General features: G+C 39.6%; 1 protein-coding gene across 1 annotated transcript in view; it reads left to right on the top strand.

Moving 5' to 3' along the window:
- LOC102159559 (uncharacterized) overlaps positions 1-26,430 on the top strand; it is a 555,170-nt gene that overhangs the window by 40,332 nt on the left and 488,408 nt on the right. The window lies entirely within an intron of this gene.

Raw genomic sequence — 26,430 nt, 5'->3', positions numbered from 1 at the left:
TATCACTAAGCATAATTTTATCTTTAGAAACTCCGTCTGGGTACCTAAAAAACATGCACTGGGAATGCACTAGAAGAGTGCTAATTTGGGTCTTGAACTTTGGGAAACAGAAACTTAAGCACAGGTTAAAAAATGAATTTATTTAAGCTTATGAATTTTTGCAGGAGAGTTCTATACCTAGTATGCCTAAAATAGATAGCTTCATTGCTGTCATCAATGTGCTATAAAGATTGCAAGTACAGAAAGAAATCAATGTTCAATTTATCTGTTCTGACATAAAGATTCCAAGCACAGAAAGAAATCAAAGTTATGTTCAACTTATCTGTTCTGACAGAAGTAACTTGGAATTATGGTTTCAGATTTGACAGAAACCTTTGTGGGGCGGGGGCGGGAATGGCATGCTGCAGCTGGATATGGGATCACCGTCCCCAGACCGGGTGTGGAACCTGATCTGCAGTGGTTGAAGGTGCTGAGTCCTAACCACTAGACCAAGAGGGCATTCCTCAAAGGAAACTCTCATTGTATGAGTCAATGTGTGTTGTTATAATCAGAGGGTTCATGTTCCTGTACAGGTAAAAAGGAATGCAGTATTTTTCAAATCACAAGCTACAGTCGAAGGAACACATAGATTGTGTGAACATTTGAACAATGTAGAAGCAGATGATGCAGTAAAGACAGAGCCAAATAATTGCCTGAAAAGAAGAAGATAAATGATATTTTTGAAGGGGTAATGGCATATTTTGTTAATTAAAGGCTAAATTTGAATAATATGTAAATAACAATATGGAGGAGTTAAGATGATAATTATGACTTTTATATTTCTTCCTTCTATCTGTTCATTCCTCCTCATCATTTATTAGGCACTTATGGGAAAGGAAGTACAAAGTGGCTCACTCAGCACCCACCTCAGTCCCCCTTTTGGTGTGGCTTCCTGAATTATTGAGGCAGCAAGGGTGACACTCCATTTCCCAGATCCCTTTGCAGCTAGGATTCACACATGAGCTATGATTCCTCAAGCACATGTTAAGGGTGAAGGGTGTGTGAAGGGTGCCTCAGCATGTGGCTTACAGGCTCCATGTGATGTGATGGCAACCTCTGGAGTTGTGCAGAGTAGGTGAAAAGACTTGGAAGGAAGAAGTGAGCAATGAGTGGTGGGTATAAGTGTTCAGAGAGAGAACCTTCTGGCAAGTATGGTGATGCAGTGTTTGATTCTCCAGGAACTACTGGTCAATCATTGTCCTGGAGCAGTCAGAGTGAGGTTTCAGCTGTGAGGTCCCTGTAAGGACCAAGTGTTCTATGGTCTGCGAGTTGTTGGTTGAGTACCATCCAAGCTGTACAATGACCTGTCCCAGAAATTTTGTTAGCTGCCTTACACCTTGTAATAACTACATTTTTGCATAAACCAGCTACATTGGATTGTGTGTCCAGAATCTATGGAATCTGACAGACAATGTCTGTGGGAGGTACTGTAGATAGAAAAGGAGATTTATGCCCAGGTCTTCATTCTTGCTCACTCATGTTCATCCTGAAGGGTTTGAAGTCTTGTGGGGTGGGGGAGGAGGGCAGCAATAGGCGCGTAAGTTAACAAAACCAGTAACATTTATATATCTATTATTGTTTTTATTTTTTATCTATTTATTTTTGTCTTTTTAGGGCCACACCCCCAGCATATGGAGGTTCCCAGACTAGGGGTTGAATTGGAGCTGTAGCCACCAGCCTACGCCACAGCCACAGCAATACCAGCCATGTCTGTGACCTGCACCACAGTTCACGGCAGCGCCTTATCCTGAGCAAGGCCAGGGATCGAACCCGCATCCTCGTGGATACTAGTCAGATTCATTTCCAGTGTGCTGTGATGGAAACTCCTATTTATTATTGTTTTAAGATTTATTTTTTATTTTATTTAAAAATATTTTTAAAAGACAACTTTTAAGTGTTACTTTCTGTTTACAGTTATTACAAAATATTGGCTATATTCCTGAGTTGTGTAATCCATCCTGGAGCCTGTCTTATACCCAATGGCTTGTGTCTTCCACTCCTCCATTTCAATATTGCCACCCTTACTGGTAACCACTAGTTTTTGTCTGTATCTGTGAGTCTGCTTCATTTTTTGATATACTTACTAGTTTGTTGTATTTTTAAGATTTCCCCATATAAGTGATATCATTCAGGATTTGTCTTTCTCTGTCTGACTTTCTAAAATTAGCATATTACCTTGCAAGTCCATCCATGTTGCTGCAAATGGCAGAATTCCCTTCTTTTTATGGCTAACTGGTATACCGGTCTTCTTTATCCATTTCTTTGTTGGATAGACACAGGTTGCTTCTATATATATCTTGGGAATTGTAAATAATGCTGCTGTGAACACTGGGGTACATGCATCTTTTCAGAGTAGTGGCTGGGTTTGGTTTTGGTTTTGTTTTTGTTTTTTTGCTATATAACCAGGACTGGATCTCTGGATCATATAGTGGTTCCATTTTCAGGGTTTTAACAAACCTCCATACTGTTTTCCACCATGGCTGCACCAATTTACATCCCCCCTAACAGTGTAGGAGAGTTTCCTTTTCTCACATCCTTGCCAACAATTCTTATTTATGTCCTTTTTGATGTTATCCATTCTGACAGGTGTGAGGTGATAGCTCATGGTGGTTTTGATTTGCATTTCCCTGATGATTAGCAATGAAATAACAGTAAAATTTAATAGGTGCTTTATAGGCTTCAAACACAGAGTGAGGAGCCCCTCAAAAGAACAGTGGTGTAGAAGAGTAATTGGCTGAGAAGGTCATTGGACCAAGGAAGTTTGCTTAGAAAAGATACCTTTGATTTAAATCTTTAAGAATGAATAGAAGTTCATCAGGTAAAGGAAATGAGAAAGATATTTCAAGAAGAAGGTTATATTGTGATGAAACAGCATGGAGCATTCAGCAAAGTGTTATTGAATTTTTGCTGTGTAAGTAGAGAATAGAATTAATGCCAGGGAGATGAACCTAGGAAAGAAGGCCACACGTAGGAGTTTGGCTTTGAGGATTTTGAGCAAGGGAATAACATACATTTCAGGAAGATCACTTGGGCAACCATGTGTAGATATAGATTAGGGGAACTCACTACTGGAGATAGGATCCAGGAACGATTTAAGAGGCTATTGCAGTAATGTAGGGGGGAAGTGGTGAGGCTGTGGTGCAGGGAATGGTGAAGGACAGATGGATTAGAGAGATGTTGCAGTTGCTGGCCTGCAGCAGGCACCCGATAAACATTAGCGGAGTGGGAGACAGAGGGAGAAAGTTGAACAGAACTTAAGCGTTCCTAGCTGCGGTGAATAGGAGGAAGAGGAACATGCTTTTCAGAAATGCACAGAGAGTGTGCTGTTGGTGCTGTTAGTCTCTACCTTATTTGAAAGCAGAAAAAAATCATAATCTACATTCTAATATATTCACTCGCTTTTGTCCATCTCTTCACCCATTCCTTCAACATGCGTCTGCTGAGTTCTGTTGATGTTGTATACACTGCGCTAGGCACTGTGGATTCCGTATTGAATTAGCCAGACTAAGTGGGATGGCAGACACAAAGCAAATAAGGGTAGAATAATTCATTAGAGTCAGGATGAGCATTCTGAAGATAAGCCAGGGAAGGGATAGGGGTAGATGGTGTGATAGGGAGGGTTTAGGGGTATATGAACCTGAGGGGGAAGGCGTTGTGAAATAATGAGCATTATAGGTGTAGTGAGACTCAACTTGTTTTTCCAAAGAGGACTGTATTTTTAAAAACCTATCATTCTGCCCAAATTTCACATTGTTCTTATGTCTTCGAGGCATTATGCTATGGTGTGATTTCTGGAGATCCTTCTTTATGCAGAGCAAATCTATGTATTCATTCTCCCTTCTGCCACTCCCACTAGAGACTTTTTCTGATTAATTATTAGCTAGCAAAACGTATCTCTAGAACACCATACTAAGTGGTAACATGTTAATGAAGATGAATTTGAGGTCCTATTCACACTTCTTGAGGGGAGCACGCTGGACTCTGCTGACAGCCAATCCATTCATCACTTTCTGTTAGATGTACTGTGCGGTTCAGTTTGTTTTTTGGTGGGGATTCTTTTCGCCGTTTGAAAATGACTATCTTCTGCAGATAAAGAAGATGCCTGTGCGACTTACAGTGATGTCATCTGTGCTCACTTACAGGGAAAGGCTGCATGGTTACCAGGAAGAACACCGATGGGTTGGTAGACCAGTGTAAGTCATCTAATGGTCTTGGCTATCACGTCACGGATGACACAGTCTGTCTCTAGGTGTTTCACATTAATGGAAGAAACCTGAAATAAAATACAATGTTTGATTGGTTTAGGGTGGTCTTTTTCAGACTACAGATTGGAACTCATTAGTGGCTTGTGAACTCAATTTAGTGGGTTGTGATCAGCATTTTTAAAAGCAGAAATAGAAGAGGAAAAGTGGCAGAAATAGGAATATTGGATGCAGACAGAATAAGTAATGTTTTATTAAACTTCTATTTCACATGTATATATGTATATGCTTGTATGTGTATAGAATACATATAATTTGTCCTTTGGTATTCTCGGGGGATGGGCTATAGGACCTTGTGGAAACCAAAATAACACAGATGCACCAGTCCCTCACCACTGGCTCTCAGTATTTGTAGGTTCAGAACCTGTGACTATGGGGGTAACTGTACGTTATATTGTATGTATGTATGTAATATGCAATATGTATATATGCAAACTTATTTATGTATATTTGTAGTAGGTCAATACATACAACATCAAAGAGGGTTCAAAGCCATGGATCTGGAAAGAGGTCTAGAAAAAGCCCCCTTCACTCAGATCTTCCATTAACATACCTATTCCAATTAAATTCTTTTTTTTTTTTTTCTTTCTTGCAGCATTTGGAAGCTCTCAGGCCAGGGGTTCCCAGGTTTGCGCCAGAGCCATGCAACACTGGATCTGAGTGGCATCTGTGATCTGTGCCACAGTTTATGGCAACACCAGATCCGTAACCCACTGAGCGAGGCCAGGGATAAAACCCACATCCTTATAGAGACAACATCAGGTCCTTAACCTGCTGAGCCACAACGGGAACTCCTCTGCCTATTAATTTCTTCGTGCTTAAAGCACATTGAAAACTATTGAAACTATTAGGATAAAGAATTGTCAACAGTTTGAGCACTGAGTGAAGGCTGGGTAAAACAAAGGCGTAAAGGTACTCTTGGTTTGGTAAATATATACGTAATATACTAAATAAAGGTGTTTTAAACTCTCAAGATTTACTAATTTTGTTATTTAGGAAGAGCTCTATTTCTTTTTACATTTAAGGAATTCTGTATCACAAATGTGGGAGAGATTGACTCATTTTCAGAAGTACATTAAATATAGTAACCTGGAAGAGATTAGAGACTCAGACTCTGAGTTCTGTTTTTATACCTAACAACAGATTGGTTTGTGATCTATGAATATTCATTATGAATGCCTTCTTTCTGACCCATATTTAATCATTTAGAAATAGAAATACTATTATTTATTTTATTGTGGCGTTTTGTAAATAGTAATTTCTTTAAAATAGCATATTGGGATTACAGTTTTCAAGGCATGATCGTTGGCCTTCTTTTCCATTTCTGTAATAGGTGAAAGGCAAAGCTGTGGATAATGTTCTGTTCTATATCACTGTGGCCATTCTCCAAAGACTCCCATCTTTTATTTTTTACAGAAATGTATTTCATTACTTTGTAACATCAATCTCCTCGTCTTCACTTTTCCCTGCCTGGTCTCAAATTCAGCTTTCCAACACAGCAATTAAGGCCTGACAAACAAATGCCTGTTTCCATATAAATGCTCAGGGGTTGTCTACTCCATAGTATACAGATGCTGGCCATTTAATGCCTTGCTATAACCCCTTGCTTAAGAATCTTGCTTCATACACAATCAAGAAGGGACATCCTTAGAGTTCCCATCGTGGCTCAGCAGAAACGAATCCGACTAGTTCCATGCGGACACAGGTTTGATCCCTGGCCTCACTCAGTGGGTTAAGGATCTCGTGTTGCCATGAGCTGTGGTGTAGGTTGCAGACGTGGCTCAGATCCTGCATAGCTGTGGCTGTGGTGTGTAGCGTAGGCCAGTGGCTACAGCTCCGATTCAACCTCTATATGCTGTGGGTGCAGCCCTAAAAAGACACAAATAAACAAATAAATAAATAGGAATTAAAAAAGAAGGAGCAGCCTTATTACCATTTGATTCTGCCCCTTGACCAGAGCGGACTGAAAAGGGTGGAGGCTTGGGAGCTGGGTCAGTCAGAATGGAGGCACCATTGCATATTGAGATACTCTTTATAGAGCTAGGTGAGAATCTGTACCATGGAGGACCGGAACCTCCTGCCTATCAATGATAACAGGAAAGAAACAATAGTTTTGAAGAGAAGCTAGAGGCCGGGGCAGAAAGGCTGAGTGGAGGGAAGCCCTGGGGTTCTGAGAGATGCAGAGCATTCTTGGTCCTCAGTGTCCATTCCAACTTCCAGCCCTGCGTGAGGTTGGATTTCATTTTCTGGAACCCATGAGACCCTTCTTTATTTAGACTAGTAAATTCACATTTCTAAATGTGCTCTGATTAATACATGTCCTTTTGTTCAATTCTCTTTCTTTCTCTCCTTACTCAGTTGCTTCATACTGTTCAACTCTGATCCTTTCGCTGGGCTTCACAACCATCTTATTTCTTCTGTTGCCCTGTAATTTCATGATTTGTCTGTAAAATCCTATTTCTTGTTACATCTAGAAAGATTGGCAATGAGGGGGACCCAAAATAAAAGCAGAGAAGATCATTATGTTGTTTTAGTCAAAGTTGAACTTAAACGTGTCTAAATTTTTGAATCAGAAAATAAAAAGTCAAAGCCCACCACTTATTCGATATGTGATAGTAAACCCCATCTTTTTGTTTCTTTTTGTTGCAGTATTTATACCAGGTCTTTCATAAACACATCACTTTCTGATCAACCTGTAAAACTTAATATGTATTTTCTACAAGATAAGATTTTGTAGAACAGTGCAGGTTTTGATTGGGGTTGATTTCTCTCTCGAGTTTGAAATCACAATGGCTTTGGACAGGACTTGGCCTTAAAAAAGGATTTGATTTGATACTAAAATTAAATGGTTAGCATCTTAGAATAGGATTTTATCTTAGATAAACAACTGGCCTCCAAGACATATAATTTCTTTTTCTTTTTTTTTAGGGCCTCACCCGAGGCATATGGAAGTTTCCAGGCTAGGGGTCGAATGGGAGCTATAGCACCAGCCTACACCACAGCCAGAGCAACTCAGGATCCCAGCCATATCTGTGACCTACATCACAGCTCACAGCAACACCAGATCCTTAACCCACTGACCGAGGCCAGGGATTGAACCCACACCCTCATGGATACTAGTTGGATTTGTTTCCATCGCACTACAATGGGAACTCTGCAAGACATATAATTTCAAATAACTCAGTATGTGGATATTTAGTAAAGTATTTAAAATACTAGCTTTATGGAAATTTGGTTGTTGTTTTTAATCTAAATACATACTTATCCTAATTACTGTCAATTTTGTTTTAAAGTCTGATATTTTAGTAGTTTTTATGGCCTGGCAAACATTAAGGGATAGCTTTAAAAAACTATCTAAATTTTCTGTCTTAGCATTTAAGAATGATTAATAGTGCTCAACAAAAACTCCACATATAACCAAATTACAGTAATATACTCATGAAAAGGACAGAATTTTTAATCCATTCATCAGATTCTCTTCAACTATTTCAAAGATCTGAAGTAATTATGCCATTAGTTATTCTATTCAGGCCATTTTGTGAAGAATATAGAAGCAAATAATTTCTGGGAAAAGATAATGATAAGACATTTACAAGGTACACATTTTCCACTATGTAGGCTGTACTCATTCTATGGCTTTCCCTGGCCGAGAGTTCTACAGGCTACACCTACATTTATGAGAAGAATGTGCTTTAGAAATTCTGAATTTAGACTTCAACTGAGTCAAGACCTTATGCACAGTCAAAGTTATTTTTTTCTTTGTATCTTGATTTATTCTCATTAATGAGTAAAACTAAAATCTTTCTCTAGTGTAATGTAAGGTGCTTAGATAATAAGAAACATGAGATAAATGTTAAATATTTGCATTGAGCTACAGAAGTGAAAGATGTGATTTACTGCTGTTTGCATGCTAAAAAAAAAAATGTTTGCATTGCTCCTGTATGATGCAGAGCTAGTATACTAAAAGAAGTTAGGTGAGATTAAAAGCAATAGATACACAGGGAAGCATTCCCTCGGGAGGGTACTATTTGCAGTTTATTGTGCACAAAAAATCATCACCATCTGATCTACTGAACCACTTTTATGTATTTTTCTCTGCACAGTCCTTGATGGTGAGGTTGAGAGACCACACCGTTGTTGCCTTTTGAGCGTCACTAGGAAAAGTGGCTGGAATTAACTGCAGAGGCGTCTATGAGTATAGTTGCTAATAGATCCAGGTTGAAATGAGCTTTGTGACTGAGACTGACGACGTACACCACACCAGCATATCTAAAATAATTATTCCACACTCACAACCACATTTTGGAAGAACTAGCCTTGTACATACACAAGAGACAGAAACAATCGGGGGCTCTCCTAGTATATTTGTATTCATTGCCAACATCTGGCCATCATTATAAAGAATTCTCTTAGTCCAAAGAAAAGAGGTATTATCATTGCCTCTGTTCCATCCTATTTATAAGCACATTATCCTGAATCGGATCTCTATTCACCATCATACAACCTACAGCCCTCCTGGTACTCTATCCTTAAGGAGAATATTATATCCACTTATGAGATTTAGAAAGAGTTGGATGTACATTATTGTAGAGACTGCTTTGTATCTTTTTTCTGGTAAATGTTGGTGACTCAAGGACAGAGATAGACACTCTGAACCACAACTAGTACTTCATAGGCACCTAAAAAACAACGACGATGGAAGCCGAATTGTACTGATTGCACAGACACCGTAAGAAAGCAATTTCTAGAGTGGACTCCTGACTTTAAGATTATCTTTTTTTGTTGATTTTTATTTGTTTATCTGTTTTAAAACAATTAAAATGGCTACACTTGTCAGCAACAGAGTCCTGTTAACCACAGCCTTTTTCACATGAAGGAGAGAAAATGCATTTGCTTTGCCTGTTTCAGTTGAGAGCTGTGAGCTTGCCAAAGGACAAGACCTGAACTCCCCCGAAGCAGTAAATATTGCTGTAGATTAAAGAAAGAAACATTCATTGCCTTCCTCCAAGTGCACCCTTTATAAATAGGAAGCAGATACAGGAACAGAAGAGTGAGATATTACTCTCGCTGAGAAGAGGAACTCCGTTGGAGGTTCCATAACATCAGAATCTAGAGATTAAGGCAGAAACCAGGTCAACCTGGTCAGAGATCTTTTCTTTAACAAGAAATACGCACAGTAGTCGTAGGCTCTGCGCTGTTCGTGTGATAAACATGTAAAAAGAATATTTTGGTGCCCAAGAGAAGGCACATTGTCTCCTGTGGGTTACGGCAGAGAACTCTTTGCTAGTTCACCTTTGTTCAGTCCCTTTAGTTGTTCCCAGGCTCTGACAGGGAGTGTTTTAAAATGGCTGTGAATTGAAAGAAACCTCTGGTAACCAACATGCAAATGAGCACCCTAAGCATTCCTCCCAGTGCAGAATTCAATGTGAGTTGCCTAGAGTGCTTATTTGCATGTCAATCCCTGGGGTCTTCCTGCTCACTGTTCTTTCCCTTGCTGGCTAGGTTTTAGTTCAAGGAGTGAATTGGTGACTTTGGCAAGCGTTGTCATAGCCTTGGTGTCTCCTCCTTACCTTTGAGTAACTCTCCCCATTACCTTTTTTCTGTATTGTAGGTGTACTTCGTGAGAGGCACCAAAGCCTTGCCATGGTCTTGGGAAAAGTATTCTATTGATCTAGTGCTTCCTCTCTTTTATTTTACTGTCCATCGCATTTTCAAAGTGCTTGCTGTGGGGGAGGAAAAAACCCCTCTGCTCTTCTAGGATCTTCTGGCTGGTCCGAGAATTCAATTGACATGAGACAGGTGAACAGGAGAAAAATCAAATTTAATTATGTTGTGTGGGGGCTCTATAAGAATATGAAGTCAGGGATGAGTCTGGCAGTCGAAGCTTATATACCATCTGAGAGAAGGAGAAGCAGGTAGGGGGTTTGGAAAGGGAGGCAATTTATAGAAAGATGATGTTGGTTGAAAAAACCTCTCAATGTGAAAGTTCTGAGTTAAGTTTTATCTGGGGCAAAATGGGGACAGTAGCCCAGGAGGCAGCCTCAGATAGTTCTGAGGAAGTGCTCCTAAGAGGTAGAAGCGGAGGTCTGTTGTTGGGGACATGGCTCAGATTGTCAGTGTCGAAAAATGAGACACATGAACATGGGGAGATCTCGACAAGGCTCTTTCCTTCTGCAGAAGGGCGCGGGTGCTCAAAAAGCGCGCGAAAAGAAGAAAAGACCCTCCCTATTTATCCCTAATGCAGGGGATGGACCTGTCCCCTTCCCATGGGTCAGGTGAGGGTGCACATTCTTCTCTGTTGGCTAATTTGAAACAAATTGTTACTGGGAGAAGAGGGAAAGAGGAGGGGGTTGCAGGGGAGGGAAAGAGGAGGGGGTTGCAGGGGAGGGAAAGAGGAGGGGGTTGCAGGGGCAGTTCGGCTGAAACAGAGACCAATGGAGTAACCAAGATTTCCTTTGATAGAAAAGACATTATGTTACTTTCTACATTATATATATGTGATTTTAGTGAAGGGGCTATACTTGCAGTCAAGCACACATCTTGGCAGAAGTTTGTTGCTAGTCACAAGAAGTTTGCTGCTAGTCACAAGAAGTTTGCTGCTAGTCACAAGGAGCAAATATCTCCCTTAATGATTTTAGTGCTTTTCTAGACAGGAAAAGATGCGAGACATTGGACTCACAAATCTTTGCCTAAAAAGATCTAACTATTTGAAGGCTGTTCTGACAGTTTCTCCAGGAGCACAGGGTACCTCACTCTTGGTATCCTCTCTGAACCCCTTTCAGGGTGTGTTGAAGGTGAGTGACTGCAGTGGCTCGTGAGTGACAGTATTTTTAGTTGGCAATGAAAAAAAGCAAATGTTTGGCAAATAAATGTTTTCTGGGCCATGTAGAGACAGTGGGATAGCACGTTGCTTAAGCCGACTTTGCTGAGTTTTCCCTAGTCTACCACACCTAGTTCAGGTGCTTCAGTAATCTATGATGAGAGTTTGTCCTAGAACAGGCCTTTTATATAAATTCCTTTAGACATTTAAGGGGAGGAGACTCTTTTGTTTCCTAAAAACAGCCACCCCCAAATAAGCATCAAGCCAAAGAGACATTTTGTCATAGTGAGTTTTGTTCCCCAAACAATACAGAGCTCTGGGGTATTTCAAATAGATGTGAAGCATACTTCTTGCCATATGTCCAGTGATTGAACAGTCCCCAATCAGATCATTAAAAAAGAGGGACTACTTGAAGATTGTTCCTGCTCCTAGTGGTCTCAGAGAAACAGCAGTGAGTGATGGCTTGAATCAAGATCTTAATTCCCCGCTCAGGAATTGAACCTGGGCAAACCAGGGCAGAGTTGCCCTGATTCTTGCCCCTGTGGAAAGCAAAAATGTTTCAAGGAGGCAAAACTGTAAAAAAAAAAACAGGTATGAGGTTTATTATCAGAGGCACAGCACATGTAGGAGAGCACACAGGGAAGCAGTTAGAAGCAAAACAGCACACACAGAGGAGTGTGGATGCCCCCGCTAGTGGGAAGAGTGCCAAGGGGTGCTTTAAATCATTTATATAGGTGCGGTGCTGCTGGGTCTTTGTTTTCCTTCGGCCAGTTATCTTTTCTTTCTCACACCTGACCAGATCCAGGCCCTCCCCAGTATGCGTGTGCAAACTTCGGCCAAGATGGAGTCCAGAGCAAAGGGATAATAGGGAGGACTTATTATGCCCCCTCCCGGTGCCCCCTCCCTTTCTGACCCTGAGGAGTCTTTCTGTTCCTGTGTAGTTGGGGTCTCCCTGACCCAAAGGATGGGAAGTATGTGACCTCTTGATCTTCTGCCCAAGCAGGGATTAGCTCCTCTCTGCCCCTGCCATTACCCTTGTTTAAACTGTCCACAGAAGGCAAAGTTCATTATTTACCTCATTGCTGTTGTTATTTCTCTCTCAAAGTATAAACAGGTGGCTGGGTGTAAATTTCATCATGGAGCCTACCTGTCTCCTGCCTTAAAAAGTATGAACAGGAGGCTAGCTGTAAATGTCTAGCCTGGAGCCCATCTATCTCCTGCCTCACTAGTATTATTTGTTATTTATACTGAGCTGTTTTATTCATGTACCAGTAATTAAGTATACCAACTGTCTTTACTTGAAGTGGTCTCCGGCATATGTTTTCATTGTACCTTTTATAATTACTGCAACTAAATGTTTATTTCACAATTCGTGATGTTGTGATATAAAAGAGATGTGTAGTTGCTCTTGTCCCTGCTTCCTGGCACAGAGCGTCTAAAACCCTTATAATTTTCTGAGAGCAAAGGTGGAGAGGAGCACGTTTTATTATTCACAATAAGCCCCTTTCAACCACACCTGAGGTTATGCTAATAGGGTGACTCTTGGAGACTGGGGGCTGGTTTTCAGAGGCACTCACCATGTAATTAGAGGGATGGTGCTTTGAGCCCTACCTCTCAATCTCCTAGAAGGGGAGGAGGACTGAGAATTGACTTAATCACCAAGAGCCAATGGTTTGGTCAATCATACCTATGTAGGAAATAAAGCTTCAATAAAAACTGAGCAACAGGGTCTGTAAACCTCCAGCCTGATGAAAGCAGCCATGTGTCGGGAAGGTGATGCGTGCAAACTCTTGGATATCGAGCTAGGTATCTCTACATGGCTGTTCATCTGTCTTCTTTATAATATCCTTAATAACAAACGGAAATGTAAGTCAAGATTTTCTCGAGTTGTCCGAGAAAATCTGAGGAGGAGGTCGTAGGAATCTATGACTTAGCCAGCTGGTCAGTCATACAGGCAACCAGGCAACCATCTGCACTTAGGAATGACCTCTGAAGCGAAGAGCAAACTTGTAGGGCTGAGCCCTTAACCTGTGGGATCTGCATTAACTCCAGACAGAGTCAGAATTGAGTTGTAGGACACTCTGTTGGTATCCAGAGTGTTGGGGAATTGCTTAATGCAAAAGGAAAACACATTCGATGTCAGAGGTTTTGTGAGTAGAGAAAACAAGTTTTTCTTTACACTCTATCGGCTATTAGGGGATGTCATTATCTAAGAAAAATTTAATTATGTACTCTCTACATAAGGTCCACCTTTCTAAAAAAAAAAAAAAAAAAAGGAAGCAGAATTGTTCCTGGCAGTTATGAACTGCCCACTGCACTAATAATGGCTTGTAAAGAATTATAGATCTGGGACTTCTTTTTTTCTCTTTGAAATGAAAGTGACTTTAGAGGCCATAAAGACTCTTTAGTTGGCAACTTCAGATGTTAAAGGCAAACATTAACATATTCATTACAAGAAAAATTAGAACCTTACTGTAACTTTTTATACTTACAATAGTTTGGCATTTTCTTTGAAATATGAGAGTGGAAGTACGAAAAAGGTGAAAGCATCACAATTTCTTCATCCCACAATCTAGAAATTGGTCCTTGTTGGGAGGATGATGTTATTTGAGTTCAAAGTGATTTTTAAATATAAAAATGTAGTATGTAACTAGTTAAAATTTTGGTACATTGCAAGTTCAAAAAACTAAAGAATCTTTCTGAAATAACTTACCACCTATAGCACTAATTAAGATGAAAACAAACCAATCGACTTCTAAGTGAACTAGAAATCACGCTAGGTAAATGTTTATCTGACTTCAGTGTGGAGAAGGTTTTTAAAGTAAGACTATGAAGAAGATTGATAGGACTCATTACATTCTTTCTTTCTTTTTTTTTTTTTTTTCTTTTTAGGGCTGCAATAGCATGTGGAAGTTCCCAGGCTAGGTGTCAAATCGGAGTTGCAGCTGCCAGCCTACAGCACAGGCACAGCCACACCAGATCCAAGCTGCATCTGTGATCTACGCCACAGCTCACGGCAACGCCAGATCCTTAACCTACTGAGCGAGGCCAGGGATTGAACCCTCATCCTCATGGATGCTAGTCAAGTTCGTTACCACTGAACCATGACAGGAACTCCTGCTTAGTTTCTTGAACTGCAAAAGGCTGGGGAGACTTCTCAACCGTCTCACTTTTCCCTGCTTTCTGAAGCACAAGGTTCAGATAAATTTCAACATGTTCTCTTTTGTTCAAGAGGACAAATATCCTCCCTCAGTGAACAACTTACAGCTGATTATAAACTTCCCGAACAGGGCAAAGCAGGTCTAAGAAATAACATCCATCGAGGATTCATGGTGGCACTGTTCCCATAAAACTACTTGATCCATCTGTTCAGAGGTGGTGGCAAAGGTCAATGGTTTGGGGATCCCGGAGATTAGGCCCTAAAAAGAGAGATGCCTAAAATGAATATTAAATATACATAATAATGTACATTATATGTATATTATTATCTTGTATATATAATATATAGTTATATATACTAATATATATTAATACAAGAGGTTATAGTAAATGAAAGAGCAAAGACTCGTACCTGAAAGTAATCAGCCCAGGTGATTCCAAGTCCAGTGGACGAAAATCCTTCTGTATACAGCACCCTTCGATGAGTTTCTGGAAGCTCTTCAAGCGACAAAGTCGATCAATGCTCGTGGTAAATGTATCCACTGCCTTGGTTACCTCTCAGAGCTCTGGAAGGACCTCCTTAGTGGCTTTTCCAAAGGGAAGTTTGATCTGTGCATGATCTGCTATAATGGTGAATCTTTTGAAGTTAACATTATCTTCACATGCTCGGGGAAAGGGGCCAGCTGCAGGGCAACCTGGAGACCTGACAGTGGTCTGAGCAGTCCCATTTCAGGTCTCAGTGATGCTGATGTCAGGCAAGAAGCAGAAACAATGGCACTTTCAGTTTGGAGGATTAGAGTCAGATAATGAGAAAAATGGAAAGAAAGGAAAATTTGGTGAGGATTGACAATCTGAGCAAGTAACACATTCTTGTACAATTTGCAGGTAGATATCAAAACTAATTTTTCCACAGAGGGAAGGAAGCCAATTAAATAAATATTAGACAAGACAATTAGCATATCCACCAGTCACCTAAGATTTACAAATCCTATAACTAGATGCAATATAGCTTAAAGAACATGAATAAGGCTAGAATCTGATTCCCTGAAAGATGTGCTGTGGACAATGCATAGAGTCTATGGAATCTAAGTTTCCCTCTCACGAAAGTCACTCCCTTATTCTCACACTTTTTGATCAAAGATAATCTCAAAAAGATTATTCATGATCATACAAATAAAGCTGGTTTCCTTAGACTTAGCCTGATTATTGCAAAGTTGCAAAAAATGGTAAGTAACCATGTAGGCCTTCGTAAGTTTCTCTACTTGAAGCATTCATAAGGAATTTCAGATTCGACTTTTTAAAGCCTCTTAAGGATAGGAAGCCAAGCTAAGAACTTGCTATTATTTTTCATTTATAGTAGCTATAAATCCTCTCTTCTGGAGCTCCACAAAACATCCTGGGTTCCTGGGCATGCCAAGAAATGACTTACTTTACTCACCTATAAGGACAGAAACCTATAAGCCAGCTATCAGGCCAGTCTCAACAGAGCTTTGCCAGCACTGACTCCATAAAGTTAGCCTTAGTTCCTTAATTGTGTCTGGTCACCTTTGATTTGATTAAATGAGCATCCTTCTCAAATATGACATTCTAGGCCTTGGTCGCCTAGCCAGTCTTCCCAATGATAGAGAATAGATTCTTATTGAACGTAATGTAAAGGAGGATAGATTCTATGGAAATAGCTATATAGCCATGAAAATAAGAATGCTCAATATGAGATTCCAAATACGAAAGGGTTTAGTCAGGAATAGTAAGATGTCATTTACAAATGTTTCACTTCATTTTGTAAAAGCAGCGTCTACTCAGTTGTTTTGAGTTATAGATCACTTAAGAAAGCTTCCTTGTATATGCAAAAAGAGGAAATTAACACAGCAATGATATTTCAGTAAAAATCAGGATTATCTCTCATTGATTCATTCAGTCCTAGTTAACTAATTCTTATTGTGCTTTGTCTTGGGTCAGAAGACTTCTGAATCCAACTGCTTCTGGACTACAGGTTCTCAAAATCCTGACTCATCACCTGTCATGTTCTGAAAGTTGTTTGTTTGTTGTTTTTTTTTAAAGTGTAGTTGACTTACAATATTATACTCGTTTCAGGTGTACAACATGTGATTCAAAATGTTGACAGATTACGCACCACACAAAGTTATGATCGATCATATCATTGACTATATTCCCTATGCTGTGCGTTATGTCCGTGTGACTTATAGCTGGTGGGGCATACCTCTTAATCCTTTTCACCTGTTTTGCACAATCCCCTTCCCTCTAGGATCAACTCATTTGTCCTCCATACCTGCAAGTTGATTTCTGTTTTGTAATATTTGTGCATTTGTTTTGTTTTTTAGATCTCACATATAAATGAAAGCACAAGTATTTGTCTTCCTTTGTCTGAATTTTTTCACTTAGCATAATATGTTCTAGGTCCACCCATGTTGTAGCAAATGGCAAGATTCTTTTTTTTATGGCTAATATTCCATTTTGTGTGTGTGTGTGTGTGTGTGTGTGTGTGTGTGTTTTAACAAATTGTGCTTCTGCTTTTTGTTTTTTTTTTTAATTTAATTTTATTGGTATGTAGTTGACGTACAGTCTTGTATTAGTTTCAGGTGTATAGCAAAGTGAATGAGTCATACATATAAAGATATCCATTCTTCTTTCCCATATAGGTTCTTACAAGCTATTGAGTAGACTTTTCTGTGCTATGCTATAGGTTCTCTTTTATCTATTTAATACAGTAGTATGTATATGTTATTCTCACCCTCCCAATTCTTCCTTCCCCCCAACGGTTTCACCTGTGGTAACCATAGATTGGTTTTGAAATCTGTGAGTTTATTTCTGTTTTATAAATAAACTCTTTTGTATCATTTTTATTAGATTCTGCATGTAAGTGATATCATATATTTGTCTTTCTCTTTCTGACTTATTTCACATAGTATGATAACCTCTAATTGCATCCATATTGCTTCAAATGGCATTTCATTTTTATGGCTGAGTAATATTCCATTGTATATATGTACCACATCTTCTTTATCCATTCATGTATTGATGGTCACTTAGGCTCTTGGCTCTTGTAAATAAAGCTGCAGTGAACATAGGGGTGCATGCATTTTTTCAAATTAGTGTCTTCATTCTCTTAACATATGTATGCAAGAGTGGAATTGCTAGGTTATACTGGAGTTCCAGTTTTAATTTGTGGGGAAACCTCCGTACTGTTTTCCAGACTAGCTATACCAATTTAATCCCCCTGAAGAGTACACGAGGGTTCTCTTTTCTCCACATCTTTGCCAATACTTTTTATTTCTTGTCATTTTGATGATACCCATTCCGACAGGTATAAAGTGATATCTCATTGTGATTTTGACTTGCATTTTCCTGATGATTGGTGATCAGAGTAGTTTAAGTGATGCCATCAGAAGCCTATTCCCTAAAGTACCTGGAATAATCCTTTTTTTTACCTGCTGAGATGATCCTTTGTTGAAGATGAACCTCTCTGGCCTGCAGCTTATTGCAGGTGCTTTCAGGGAACCATAGAACAGAAAACTATCTGTAGAAGGCAAGAGACTTAAAATTACTGTGGTCAGCTTATTACTGATGTTTCAAAAGTGAAAGATCTGATGAGAGTCCACTGTAAGAATAATGAAACTGATAAGAAAATTTTGTTGTTTCTGCGGCATGCAGAACAAGATCATAAATTCAATCAAAAAACTCACTTTTGACCAAATATTTATAAACCCCACAATTAGACCTATTTTCAAAGAATACAGTGAACATTACAATCTAATTTATAAAAATAAATAAACGTAATCATTTCAGAGAAAATCTTGTGGCAAAATTAATCCTGGCACAATATACCAAGGATATAGTAAGAATGTACTTAGACTGTATCAAGAACATCAAGTAAAGAGGTTTAGTGAATCTGGGAGTTCCCATTGTGGCTCAGCAAGTTATGAACCCAACTAGTATCCATGAGGATATGGGTTCGGTTCCTGACCTTTCTTAGTGGCTTGAGGATCCAGTGTTGCCATGAGCTGTGGTGTAGCTTGTAGGCATGACTTGGATCCTGGATCGCTGTGGCTATGGCTATGGCCTGCAGCTGCAGTTCTGACTGGACCTGTGGCATAGGAGCTTCCATATGCTGAGAGTGCAGCCCTAGTAAGAAAAGAAAAGAGAGAAAGAGATTTAGTGAATCTGGAGTAAGTCCTAAATATATGTATTTTTTGTTCAATTTTTTTCCATGCCATAGTCACAGCAATGCTGGAACTGAACCACATCTGCAACCTCTGTCACATCTTGTGGCAACGCTGGATCCTTAACCCACTGAGCGAGGCTAGGGATCAAACCTGCATCCTCATGGATACCAGTCGGGTTCTTAACCCACTGAGCCACAACAGGAACTCCAGACTTCTCTATGTTAATATAGCACAATATATGAATGATGCAAATCTCCAACTGAAAACTAGTGGCTTAGAAGATGCAAGATCTTAAAGATGCTGTGCCTAAATTGCCATTTTAAAAATAACTGAAAGTATGACTAATCACACTGCATTGTTACCACCTCATAACAGGTGAGGCAGCACCAGGATCCTCATAAACAGAAACATGTCACAGATAGCAAGGGCAATGGCAATTCTTCAGGAATTTCCCAGAGAGCACACAATTGCTGAAATTGTTATATTCATTCCCTTCTACCCATACACATTTAACCTCAGGAGGGCTAAGTATCTCTTCTAATTTGACAGCTCTTTCCATGTAGCTCATCAATGGCAACATTCAAAGAAGCCTAATTATTTTCAGAACCTCTCTATTGGCAAGGTGAAAAAACAAATCCCTGGGGATTTTCCAGGGCCCTCTGGGCATTCTCAGCGCTGGTTTTAAGGTGCAAAATATATCTTTTAGGTTTTGATTTGGGAAAGGCAAAATACCAAAAATCGTGAGGAGATTTGAATGCTTAATTAAGCTAGGATGGGAGTTCCCGTCATGGCTCAGTGGTTAACGAACCCATCTAGTGTCCATGAGGACTCGGGTTCGATCCCTGTCCTGTCCTGCCTTGTCATGAGTTGTGGTGTAGTTCTCAGACCTGGCTTGGATCCCTTGTTGCTGTGGTTGTGGCATAGGCCTGTGGCTAGAGCTCCAATTTGACTCCTAGCCTGGGAACTTCCGTATGCCATGGTGTGGCCCTAAAAAGACGAAAAGACAAAAAAGAAAAATAAAATTAAGCTAGGATGATGGGATACTTGGCTATCTAAGACCATAAGATACTTAAATACCAAAGTGACAGTGACAGAGTCGAGAAGTAAACATGGGTGGTAGCTTGACTGGGCAGAACCTTAAATTTCTCCTAAGTGAGAAACCTTTGTTTTCATAAATAATCAGGGAAATAAACTGAAAGTTAGTCTGTAGGACACAGAATCTTTTCTCTCTAGGCTAATTACACAGACAGTAAAGAATAAACTTTTATACCTCTTTTATTCCAATAATCTAGGAAAGTTTTTTTCATTTCAACCGAGAAAAAGCGAAATACTAGTTTTATATCAGTATACTATTTGATACTAAAGCTGTTTTTGAAAATCTTATAGATAAAAAAGCATCAAACCATAGCTAGCTTTGACCAGGGTGAATAAAATTCCCTTTTCTTAAACCTTTACAACTTCCTATATCCTAATAGTCTTTATGGTTTGGTTTTCAAAGTGGCAAAAATGAATGTATTCACTAAAACACCCCAAATATATAGACTCTATAATTTCAAAAAATAGGAGAAAAAAGTACATAGACTTATCATTATGCTTAGTAATTAATGCTTCAGTATTCCATCTTACTTAGAAATGACCTAGGTATTTAATGAATATCCATCAATTTACTCAATTTAGTTATCAGTTTTAAATTATCAAAAAATCTTGGAAACTATCATTAAGCTGACATATTATAAAATGTAATTAATGTTGAAACGAAATTGTTAGAATAACGATTTAATTTGGTTAAACTCAAGTTCGTTATTCATAATCTTAAACATTTAGTAGAAGTAATGTTAACTTATTCCATCAGTATATCTATGTGAATTTTGGAATAAGATACCCAAGTGAAATAAAAATATAGTCTTATACAATACTTAGCTCTGATATCTCAGAGAAGACATACTTCTTTTACTAAACCAACAATATTAAATTAATCTCATTTGGAAAAACTATCTAAATTATATTAACTTGAATTCCTAAAATATTTAAGTTAGTTTCACTAAAAATACTTTTTTTTAAAGAACACTGAAATTATTAGAAGTCCAGTTTCCTTAATTTCTGAAAATTCAATTTATGTAAGCCTATTTATAACTATAAGCCAATCGCTATAGAAGTCCTTTAATTGAAGAGCTTTTATAAATCTAATTTATGAATATTGCATACCCATTCAATATTTAAAGGTTGTTCTGAATTATAGATATATAAAGATTCAGAAAAGATATTTAAACATATTTATATGTTTGAAAAATAGCTTATTATAGCTTGAATTTTAATATTTTAGCCATGGGTCAAACACATACAGAAGTAAGAAACTCAGAGGTCCATATATTCACTTCCCAACGGGCATGACACTCTTAACTGATCTGAGCTCAAAATAGGCAAATAGACAAACAAATGTCTTGAATATGTCTCATAATTCAGATCAGCAAAGTGAAGCCCTTGAACTTACAAATGCACTGGAGCTAAGAATTGCTTTTATACTTTTTTTTTTTTTTTGTCTTTTTGCAATTTCTTGGGCTGCTCCCGCGGCATGTGGAGGTTCCCAGGCTAGGGGTTGAATCGGAACTGTAGCCACCGGCCTACACCACAGCCACAGCAACGCAGGATCTGAGCCTCGTCTGCAATCTACACCCAGCTCACAGCAACACCAGATCCTTAACCCACTGGGCAAGGCCAGGGATCGAACCCGCAACCTCATGGTTCCTAGTCAGATTCGTTAACCACTGAGCCACAACAGGAACTCTGCTTTTCTATATTTTAAAAGTTGTAAAAAAAAATAAAAAATAAAAAAAAAAAAAGGTGACTGTGGCACAGAGTCTGTGGCCCACAAATTTTGAAATATTTACTATCTGACTTTTAACAGAAAAAGTTTGCCCATCCCAGTGACTCAGAGGCCTCCAAATGGTCTCAGCAGAATTTGAATTCTTTTCTTACAAAGGAACAAGAAGGGTATTCAAGTTTCGAATTCTAAAACAGGCCCCCCTGAAGCCCACATCAGAAACAGTAGTTTCTAAAATCAAGGATTTTCATTCAAGAGGTTAGTTTGAGAGTGGGGGAAAAAGAAAAAAAAGCTTCTTCGAAGTCAAGAGATGTTGATACCATAACAGTTTATTAGAAAGAGATGGGCATTCCCACTGTGGTTCAGTGGGTTAAGAACCCCACATAGTGTCCATGAGGACGTGGTTTTCATCCTTGGCCTCGCTCAGTGGGTTAAGGATCTGGTGTTGCTGCAAGCTGCAGTGTAGATTGCAGATGCCACTCAGAACTGGTGTTGCCATGACTGTGGCGTGGGCCTCTGCTGTAGCTCCAGTTCAACCCCTCACGCAGGAACTTCCATATGCCACATGTGCGGCCACATGTGCGGCCATAAAAAAAAAGAGAGAGAGAGATGGAGAATCATTATGCCATGGCCCAGCGAGATCAGAAGAACAAGTTGGGTTGTGCTTGGGTGGAATGTGTGGCCCATCCTTAGAAGAGGTCGGCTGGCCTACAAGGAGATGGCCTTGGTGACCTCTACTCTCAGAAAGATGAGCCAGTGCCCGCAGGTCATCTGCCATTGGAATGACCACTTTACAGTGTCTGAGCTGAGGGGTCAGGTAAGCCCTCCCTTATTTGGCTGTGAGGGTGTCCTTCCAGAGCTGGCTGTAATTGCCTGTGGATCATTCACCAGAAGGTATACCCCAAGACTTTGGGGATCCCCATTCAAATTGCCTTATGTGGACACTGACCCCCACCCCCATTTTAATGGTCCCAAATGTAGGGGTTAGAAATGGGGATGGGGAAGAAATTTGGAGATGGTGTAGAAGATAATATGTATATATATATTTTGGTAGGTCTAAACAATAGTAGAACTTAATCCCATTATGTCTTTCGTAAAAGGAGGAGGATCACTTCATAGGGTTGTTATAGATTAAATGAAATAATAAATGTAAAACACTTAGCACCGAGCCTGGCACAGAATCAGTGCTCCATAACCGATAGCAAGTAATATTATCCAAAATGATTTTTTAAATTAAATTAGGGGCACAGAAAGCAACATGTCTGGGAAATGGCCCTTCATATACAAAAAGAAGCCGTCACTAGAGTTGCATTCAATTCAGTCACTCAGCCAACATATAAAATGTGCAAAGCACTAGGCTTTGTGGAGGAGACCATGGTGATACAGACACAGTCCCTGTGTGGAATGGAGCCGGGGAAAATGTGTTCTAAAAAAGTTTATATAAGAGAGTATCAAAAAAGTACAATGACAGCTATGTAATTACTTTCGTGAATTACTATTGAGAACTCCTTAAGTTCATCTCCCCAGTACTTTCTTTTCCATCTAGCCAGATTCTGTTCTCTTTCTAATGCATTTTCCTTAAAATTCAAAAAACAGTTGTCTTTACGAATGAGAATATTAATCTATGTTATATCTTTATTGGCCATATTGGGGATCATTTATGGCCTCTGCTACATTAGCCTTGTAAGTAAGGATTATCAATGGACCAGACTCTTCTTAAAGGTGTGTAGATTGTACTGTATAGAGGACCTGTAGGAGTTAAATGTCTCCTTTTTTCCTACTTTGTCAAAGTTAATTGTTTCTGAGCCCAAATTATGAGAAGTCATGCTTTGGGTTGTGGGAGGGTATGATTGCAAAGCTCATGCTCCAAGGGATTTACAGTGTGACCTGTGTCTTCTACGGTACCAAGCTCAACTCTAGAAACAAAAAAAATTATACTTCAGGCAAGACTAAGTATTGTCCATCTTTCAAGCTGTCTTCTTGTAGCCCCACAACAAATTCTAGACTGCTGTCTTTGAGCTATTTTGCAGGTTTTATGAACTACAGATGATTGACAAAGATGCAAACTCTGTCCTATCCTGTAGCCTTCCCTGTTCCTTGAGAGAATCCACTTTTGCCCCCATTTACAATTTGATTCCTTTACTCCCTCAGGTTTGTGCTTTCTGATTTTTTTCTTTGAACTCGTTATAAATCTACGTGTGTTAAAGAAAAAAAAATTGGGGAGTTCCCTGGTGGCTCAGTGGGTTAAGGGACTGGCCAAATGTTTTTTCATGTATATGTGTGTGTATATATATATATGAATACATAATGTGTGTGTATATATAATATGCGTATGTACATTCTGACACTTGTTAAAATAGTAAGTAAGGAGTTCCCGTCATGGCTCAGTGGTTAATGATCTGACTAGGAACCATGAAGTTGCGGGTTCGATCCCTGGCCTTGCTCAGTGGGTTAAGGATCCGGCGTTGCCGTGAGCTGTGGTGTAGGTTGCAGATGCGGCTCGGATCCCGCGTTGCTGTGGCTCTGGCGTAGGCCAGTGGCTACAGCTCCGATTCGACCCCTAGCCTGGGAACCTCCATATGCCGCAGGACCGGCCCAAGAAATTGCAAAAAGACAAAACAAACAAAAGCAAAAACAAAACAGTAAGGAAGACTCTTTAGGACTATTCTGTCAGGTGTCAAGACTATTGCAATAAGGGAGAGATATTGAGCGCAACTCAAAATATATCAAAGACAGCTGGTAATTTATAGCCAACCAGCTGAGTGAGCTGGTGAGCAGGTGAAAAATAACTAAGAGGAGACATCAAGGGTAGAGGATTCTTGCTAAACTGACTTAACAGGATTCTTAGGGAAGGCAGGCCAAGATATCAAGGATGGTGATTCTCTCTAAATGTACATTGCAGGGCTTTTGCTAGAATTTGGCTATGCAGGCCCATAAAGGACTGGGGCCAGAGGTTGAGACCTAGTTGAGAATGGGGCTCAGATGTCACAGTGTTCTCTCATAATGAGTAAAATAAAAATTTTAAACATGTATTCATTTTCATATGAGAGACATGATTCTACCTTTTCTGAAAATTATTTTTTAACACAAAGCAATTCTTTTAGTGTTTACCAAACACACCTAGGACATATATTAACTGAATTTTTTTTTCTAAAGCTCTGAATTCTCAACATTATGAGCAAAGATATGTTAGTTTTTATTAGGAAACATTCATGGAGTTCCCGTCGTGGCTCAGCAAAAATGGGTCTGACTAGTAACCATGAGGATGCAGGTTTGATCCCTGGCGTCTCTCAGTGGGTTAAGGATCCAGTGTCTCCGTGAGCTGCAGTGTAGGTTGCAGATGAGGCTTGGATCCTGTGTTGCCATGGCTGTGGCATAGGCTGGCAGCTACAGCTCTGATTTGACCCCTAGCCTGGGAACCTCCATATGCCGCGGGAGCGGGCCTAGAAAAGGCAAAAAGACAAAAAAAAAAAAAAAAAAAAAAAAAGTAAACATTCAGACATTCAGATATTACAGGAGTCTATCTTATAAACAATAGAACAATAAGTACACCACATCATTTTTCCTTTACATAGCCACCAAATTTAACAAAATTCATTTTAATTAAAAAAAGGAAATAAGAGGGGAAGATTCTACATTGTAACTTGTATATAAGACACTCTCATAAGAAGAACATTTCAGGAAATAGAAGGTCTTAAATGCTGATTATGCCAGTTCCATTTAGTAAGAAAATAGTTACCATGGAAATAGTGAGTGTATGTGGTATCTCACTTCCACATTAAGGCAGCTTCTAAAAGGAATGCATTTAGTGAACACTTGTTCTTGACATCGTTTGAAAGTAGAAGTGGCTGATAAAGAACGTGGCATTTCAATTTAGATTCATTATATTAGAACATCAGATTGATCTTATTTCATGATAAGATAATTTGACTAAACCTGACCTGTTTTAGGGATTTTTTTTTTTTTTTTTTTTTTTTTTTGGTCTTTTTAGAGCTGTACCCACAGCATATGGAGGTTCCCAGGCTAGGCATCAAATTGGAGCTGTAGCCACCAGCCTACGCCAGAGCCACAGCCACTTGGGATCTCAGCCGCATCTGCGACCTACACCACAGCTAACAGCAACGCTGGGTCCTTAACCCACTGAGTGAGGCCAGGGATCAAACCCGTGTCCTCATGAATGCTAATCGGGTTCGTTAACTACTGAGCCAAGACGGGAACTCCTGTTTTAGGGATTTTTATAACCTATATACATTATGCATTTTTCCTTCCAAACTAAGGCCATAGCACCTTTTTCTTTCTTTTTTTTTTTTTTTTTTTTTTTTTTTTCTGTGTCCTTTTAGGGCCGCATCCACGGCATATGGAGGTTCCCAAGCTAGGGATCTAATCAGAGCTGTTGCTGCTGGCCTATGCTAGAGCCACAGCAACCAGATCTGAGCCATGTCTGCAACCTACACCACAGCTCACGGCAACCCACTTAACCCACTGAGCAAGGTCAGGGATTGAACCCACAATCTCGTGGTTCCTAGTTGGATTCGTTTCTGCTGTGCCACGACAGGAACTCCCCATAACACCTTTTTGATGAGAGATTTTCCTTTAGACTCTTGGGTTCTTGGATGGATTTCTACTCCCAGCTTGCAGCATTCACATAGAGGTAATCAGTTAAAAGATGTTTGATAAAGATGTTGATCTGAAGGCAGAGAACACCTAGAACATGAGGACCCAGACTAGGAAATTGGGTTTTCTGAAGGTTTCCAAGCTCCAGTTTCTTGAGCTCAGGGCTCAGTTACTAATTTCCTGTATCCACCTGTGCCTGGGTTGGGCCATGACCCAGGTTTTAAGACCTGGCCTGGCTGAACCTGGCCCAGGCTGTGGCCCCTCGTGTTCCACTGCAGGGTCCCCAGCTTCCCCAGCCTCCCGTTTCTGTCTGTCAGCAACACTCCCGTTGCACCGGCTCCTCCAAATGTCTTTTATGTTATGTCCAAAAACAATTTCTCATCTGAGCCAAGGAATGTATTGATTCTGGGTAAGTAAGTAACTATTAATTTCATGATTTTAGCTGTAATGTACCTTTGGGGATAAGGATAGATTTCTTAGAGTATAGCTTCTCTGATGTTTTGCAGCTCTTTGGTAGGCTATTTTAAATAT

This window comes from Sus scrofa, chromosome 11 (assembly GCF_054392235.1).
Source record: "Sus scrofa isolate SSC_HxYL_T2T_F1_AM1 chromosome 11, Sscrofa_HxYL_maternal_Yorkshire_Landrace_v2.0, whole genome shotgun sequence".
In the NCBI taxonomy this organism is placed as follows: Eukaryota; Metazoa; Chordata; class Mammalia; order Artiodactyla; family Suidae; genus Sus; species Sus scrofa.
The sequence above is the reverse complement of the archived record's forward strand: the minus strand, read 5'-3'. Positions and strand labels throughout refer to the sequence as shown.